This window comes from Triticum urartu, chromosome 2A (assembly GCF_056163025.1).
Source record: "Triticum urartu cultivar PI428250 chromosome 2A, HENAU_Tu73, whole genome shotgun sequence".
NCBI classification, from domain to species: domain Eukaryota; kingdom Viridiplantae; phylum Streptophyta; class Magnoliopsida; order Poales; family Poaceae; genus Triticum; species Triticum urartu.
Genome location: NC_141874.1, coordinates 733744581 through 733751349, shown reverse-complemented (window position 1 = coordinate 733751349; position 6769 = coordinate 733744581). Strand labels below are relative to the sequence as shown.

Here is a 6769-nt window from a genome sequence, read left to right as displayed (position 1 = left end):
AACATCAACGGCTTCAGGGCCGATAACACGTTTTTCGACCGCTCCAAGAACCCTTATTCAAGGGAACGGATTGTATCAGATAGGTTCTGGAGCCATCAACAGCGCAGCTATTATTCATGCATCCTTTACAACCAAGGCCGCATCTTTCCTCACAAGCGCCTTGAGGTTGAAGCTGTTGCTGGTCTGCCTGGTCTGGAAGAAGCACTGGATTGCTTCAAGCAAGTGGGTTTGCTGCCATTTATCACTGATGAAGAGCACTGGAACGAAGAGCTTCTGCTCCAGTTCTATGCCACTGTGCATATCAAAGGCTATAACAGAGATCCGAAGACATGGATTCTGGAGTGGATGACAGGCAATATCCATCATGAAGCCAATGCTTTCGACCTAATTGAGCTTACCGGCCTTCCCACTCCTGGCGAATTCTTTGAAGAAGGGTGCCAACTCCATGCTGAAGCAATTGAGAGCATATTTCAGCGTCCTGAGCCAGATATGAGTCAGATGCTCTCAATGATGAAGCCACTGCCTCCGAATGCACCCTATCCAACTGGATTCTTCGTTGAAGACTTAGAGTACCTGCCCAGAACAATATATCATATCATAAGGCGGACTCTATGGCCTGTAAAGGGACACTCTCGATATGCTACAATTGATGGTGCAATGAAGACTCTCATCTTCTGCATTCTACATGGCAAATGCTTCAATGCACAGGATCTCTTCATCCGTCACTTTGCAGCGTCTGCCTCAGAACTGTTTGGATTAAAGTTCTATGCTCCTTGGGTTATGAGGCTGATCAAGCTTCACTCTGCAATCTCCTATCAACCCTCAGCCCGCAACCATAGGATATTCTTGCCAGATGTGGACACATCTGCTGAAGCAATATATCCAGAGCCTGGCAAGCAACCATTAAGTCTTCAAAATGCAGAACACCAGAGCTTCACTCAAAATATTGAAGGTGTTGAAGCTCTCTCCCGAGTGTATCCAATGGCTGGCACCACACATGCCCCTGCATCAACTGAAGCCACTGACAGCACAGCTGCCAAGAGACCCAAGAAGCGCGTTCGAACACTTAATGACCAAGAGCTTCTTGTGGCTCTTCACCAAAAGCAAGATAGGCATCACGACTGGCTCAAACGGCAGATGAGAAGCATCATGCAAGACGTCAATCGCATCAGAAATCTGGCAACCAAAAATGCGTTTGTCGCACACGAGACCTGTCGCCGCACTTGGAAAGGCCTCACCATGATGAGCAATGAAGCTGAACTGCAAGAGGATGGCTTCAAAGAGAGATTCCAATTTGACTCCACGCCTCCAAGAAGAGCGGTGATGCGAAGCACACCATCACTTGAAGAGTCAGAATTCTCTTCTTCTGCTGCCACCGTGTCTGCCCGGATTATTGAAGAAGACGACGATGCGGCATCATCTCCACCTGCTTCAACACACGTCGAATCTGCACCAAGCTCATTTGCACCGCCACCAAACAACTCCACCGACCCTGCTGCGCCTGGGAACGCGTAGAAAACTCTATGTCTTCAAACCTTTTTGGTCATCACTGACAAAAGGGGGAGAAGCATGATGTTTATAGTCTTCATCATGTGCGGGTCACTTTGGGCGGGTGCCACTATATTTTGCTACATTTTGCTTCGTGCTTACAACTCCCGTTTTTGCTACATTTGCTTCTTTGAGTTGTAACACTTAGCCTTGATGGCCGTCTGCTACCTGCTTGTCACTCCGTTATGCGAAGATAAATTCCACATGTGCGACGATAAATTCTGCACTCATCTCTTACTGCAGACGTCCATTTTCCATTATGCATGTCATTATCTTCATATACTTTCACATGCATAGTGGATTGTCATCATAAGTTGAAGTGGATCTCCACAAGTACAACCTGCCATGTGCATTTGCATTCAAAAGGCAAATTACTTATATGCACATCTTCAGGGGGAGCCCTTGCAACTTATGAAGACAAATTCCTTTACTATTTCACAAATTATGTTCCCCGTTGAAAACTTCAACTAGTTTGTCATCAATCACCAAAAAGGGGGAGATTGTAAGTGCATCTAGCGCCACCCCTAGTTGGTTTTGGAGTATTGACGACAAACCTAGTTGAGGGACTAACGTGTTTGTGAGAATTGCAGGAAAACACAGGTAGAAGTCCCTCATTGATTCGGTATTATTACCAGAGATGACCCCTAAAAATGTACGAAGACATTGAAGACAATGGTGGTTTATGAAGATATTCATATTGAAGACAATGACATGAGAAGACTCCCTATGAAGCTTATGGAACTCGAAGACTTAGATCCTTCGTAGTTTTATTTCATTTATGTAGTGTCATAGGAATCACCGTACTGTTAAGTGGGGTCCAAAAGAACCAGTCAGAATGACTGTAGTGATGCCTAATTCAAATCCTATGTCTTCGAGCGAAGACTTTGAGAGAAAATCTTGTCCAGAGCCAGACAAGTCAGCTTTACTTGTAGCCCAAGTAAAGTTGCCGTGTGAGTTCAAAACTCGACCGTTGGTACACGTGTCAGTTCCTCAGTGACCCAGGGTCATTTTGGACAGATCAGGTCGGGTTGCCAAGTGGCTATAAATAGTCCACCCCCCACAACCATAAACGGTTGGCTGCTCAGATTTCAGTGCACGGCTTTTGTCGTTTGAGAGCAACCCACCTCGAAGCCTTTGAAAGAAAAATTCCCAGTGAGGAGAAAAGCCCTAACCACCCAGAGCCAGAGTAAATTGGGCATCACTTAAGTCTTCGTGTCTGTGTGATTTGAAGACTTATTACACTTGAGGACTGTGCATCCTCCAGACGGTTAGGCGTCGCGTTCTGAGCATCCAAGAGAAATTGTGGATTGTCAGTGAACGAAGTCTGTGAAGGTTTGGGAGTCTACCTTGAAGACTTACCTGAGTGATTGGGCGAGGTCTGTGTGACCTTAGCTCAAGGAGAAAACGGTGAGGACTGGGTGTCTTGGACTAAGTGTCCTTGACTGGGTGTCTGGGACTGTGTGTCCTTTGGTTTAAATACCTAGCCGCTCCAACTAGACGTACAGTTGTCACAGCAACTGGAACTGGTCCAACAAATCATTGTCTTCAACGTGTCACTGGTTTCATCTTCACTTCCTTTCACTTACAGTTATTCATTGTGAAGCCATTGCATGCTTGCTTTATCTTTTGTCTTCACAACATGAATGTATGATCTGTTCGGCTTCATAACTTCTTCCTACCTGATCCTTATTACACTGAAGCTGTTTGTCATTGCGCTTTCACTCTATTGAATACATGACCATGGCTGGCCTAGTGTAATCTAACTTCCGCTGCATAGTAATAGGCATGATCTTCACTGTTTGTCTTCACAACTCTCACGTTTTGAAGACTTTCATAAAAAGCGCCTATTCACCCCCCCTCTAGTCGATATAACGCACTTTCAAATAGCTTAGATGCGATGTACCTATACGTTGCGCCCCTGCCGTGCTTTACTGCGTCGATGCGTGCATGCAAGCCCGCATGCAAATGGCGAGGCGTTCACGAGCAAAGAATAGCTAGGCTGCGACGTTGCATGGCATGCATGGGACAGGGATGGCCCACATGTCATTGACCCTCTCGCATGCAGCCCATCCCCCCCTCTCGACGGTCGTGCGCACGCACGCCAGGCTCTGCCGGGCCCGATCCGCTCGGCCCAACGGTCACTTAGATGCTCCCCCGCTCAACGTTATCTGTTCATCAGAGAGAAAAAACGATGGCCAATCAGATTGGAGCCCACGGATCGCCCCCGCGGAATCCTTCTAGAAGGCCTATCCGACGGCCGCAGTTTGGCGTTAGGGTTAGATCGACGGTGGACGTTTGGCGCTAGGGTTACAGGGTTTTGAGGCAGTCAACGGGGTTTTGAAAGGTTTGACCGAACATTCAAATGTGTATAACTAATTCAAAAAAATATAAAAAATGAAAAACCTGCGCATATAGCCTTTTTATGTTACATAGTTATGATATAAAATGATAAACTTGATCTAATGATCTTTGCATGAAAAAACCTTCACAAATTGGACTATCTTGACTGAGGTTGCATAGAGTTCAAAGGAGCTTCATTTTAGAGTGACTAAGGAGGATCTGAAGTTATTTTTGCATTTAAAATTTTTAAACTTGTTTTATTGCTGACTTTGTATTAAAGGGTGTTTTTTCAAAAATAAATTAAATAATATGAATACTTATTCAAAAAAAGGTGAGACTTCGTATTGATCCTATATAGGTATAATATAAGCTAAGAAAATCTTTTTTGGGTGATTTTGAGAAGGTCGAAAAAAACTTGCTTAGAAATGGGGCCGTTTTCCCTTACTTTGGAGCCTGTTTGGACAACATTTTTAGTGACTATGAGTTGGACTTCACAAAAAGGGTTGGATTTATGAACTAAAGTGCATAGTAGTACATAAAATGATGCAACATCACAGAACAAACAAATGAACTCAAAAAATATTGGAGATAGGTTCAAATTTGAATGTCGGTTCAAATTTGAATTTTATTTCAAGTCAAATCAACATCATAGCATATAAGTTTTCACATGAAAGAACATAAGTTTTCACATCAAATGACAACAAACTTAAGTTTTCACATCAAATTTGAATGATTTCGACTCTATTTCTTTTGCTTCTTTCTACCACTCGATTTCTTCTGCTTTTTTCCACCGTTTGGTTCCACGGCGCATAGTTTGTTAATGCTGATGCTCTTGCTTTTTGGCCCCTTGCAAACTCCACTAGGCCCCCTCGACTTTTGCACCTGACCATGTCCCACTTCTTCAGTTTGCACTTCTGCAGATTGAGTAGATGGCATACATTGTTCAACTACTTCAGTTTGCAACTCAACACTTGGCAGCACAACCTCCAAACATGGCAACACAGTTGTCAAAGCAGATTTGCATGGCAGCACAACAGTTGCTTCATCTGCAACAGTTTCAGATTGCCCTAGTGTCTGCAAAACAGATTCAGTATGCATCACATCGTCCAAAACAGAAACACTTAGCTCATGTTCATCAGTAACAGTTTCAGTTAGCTCCATATCTTTGTCACCAAACATTATCTGCTTAGTGCTCTTCCGTCTATAGCCATTGAGTCCTGCTTTTTTCACTGGCCAGCATTGTTCAACAACAAGAGGTGGGGCTTTTTCTGCATGCTTCCTCCTAAAAAATAAAGCATTTGACTTGGTTAGATACTAGAACAAGTAGCAAAATCAAAAACTTGCAAAAATAGTAACATAAACATACTTTGGCCTCTGAGGAGTGTAGATGCACTTGGATGAACCAATTCTGTGCCCAAGTACCTCACACAACTTGCATCTATTTTTGTTACCTTTTTGAGCCCTTTTGGGCTTATCATTCTTTTCCTTTTCCTTTTTCCCCTTCTTACTACAACCACCTTTCTCAAACCAAGCTTTGAATCTGCTCTGTTTAGGCCTCCCAGCCTTTCTTCTAGTGATAGGGGGACAGAAGGTAAATTCTATTTCCACCTCAGGCCACTGAGATTGGTCAGTCAGTGCAGGAATTGGACTTGCATATGCAGCTTTGAATTTTTGTACTGAATAATACTCATGCAAATATGGGTGCATATTTAACCTGGGTTTAGATGCCAAAAAAGTATGGAATGCTCACATGGTTTTCCAGTGTGTTGCCACTCTTGGCAAGTGCACTCATGCAACTCAGTATTTACCACATGCCTCTTGCCACTCTTTGTATCTCTAACTTCAGCACCCCACAAGGAAGATTTCTCAACAGATAGATGTGAAAGATTTCTACTCCTGTTGACCACCTGTTGTACCACTGCTGGAAGCTTGTCCCCTTCCAAAATATTAGCAATTTTTCCTCTCAACTCCCACAAACGCATGATCATGATCCTTATTTGGTCTACCATGTCATGCACAGGCAAGTCTTTCAAATCCTTCACTTTGTTGTTAAAACTTTCTGCCAAGTTGTTATTGATATGATCACATTTTATGGCAGTATTAAAACCTGATCTATACCACAACAGAGAATGGTGGGTGTTCAACCATGAAGCAAATTCATTATCACTACATAATGCCAATATCTTACCAAGGTGATAGGAATGTGTCTGTCTGGTGTAGGATCTTGCTGCTGGCCACATGCGCCCAAATTCATCTCCTCTAAAAAATTTTATCAGATTCATCCACATATGTCCAAAGCACTCCCTCTGCTTAGCATGGGGGAAAACATTTTTTACTGCATTTTCCAACCCTTTACATGCATCTATGTGGATGGCCAAAGGAGAAACTGGCCCTATGCATCTTTTCAGTTGCATCATGAACCATATCCATGATGCCTCTGTCTCTGATTGCAACATTCCTATTGCAATTGGGAACATCCAGTTGTGTCCATCTAGAGCATTGCATGTAGCCAACTGACCATTCCACTTTCCAGTCAAAAAAGATGAGTCTATGCTCAAATATGGACGACAACCTGCTTTGAATCCATCTATGCAAGGCTTCAAACACATAAAAAACTTGCTGAATAAAACCTTGCCATCCTCTGTTACCTCTGTATCTATCTCCACCACACTCCCAGGTGACCTCTTCTCCACCTCTGCTTTAAAACTATACAACATCCTAAATGTATTTTCCAGTCACCATACAATGATTTCATGGCCCTTTGTTTTGCTTTCCACACTGTGGTATATTGCAGCTGGATGGGGTACAGCTTCTCCAAGTCAACTTTAAGCCTCTTTGCAGTAGTGTTTGGAGTCTTGGCTAAAATAGGAGTAATCTTCTC

At 43.3% G+C, this 6769-nt stretch overlaps 1 pseudogene; it reads right to left on the bottom strand.

The window, feature by feature from the left end:
• Window positions 1-4629: 4629 nt before the first annotated feature.
• Window positions 4630-6605, bottom strand: LOC147987358 (uncharacterized; annotated as a pseudogene).
• Between the last annotated feature and the right edge of the window lie 164 nt (window positions 6606-6769).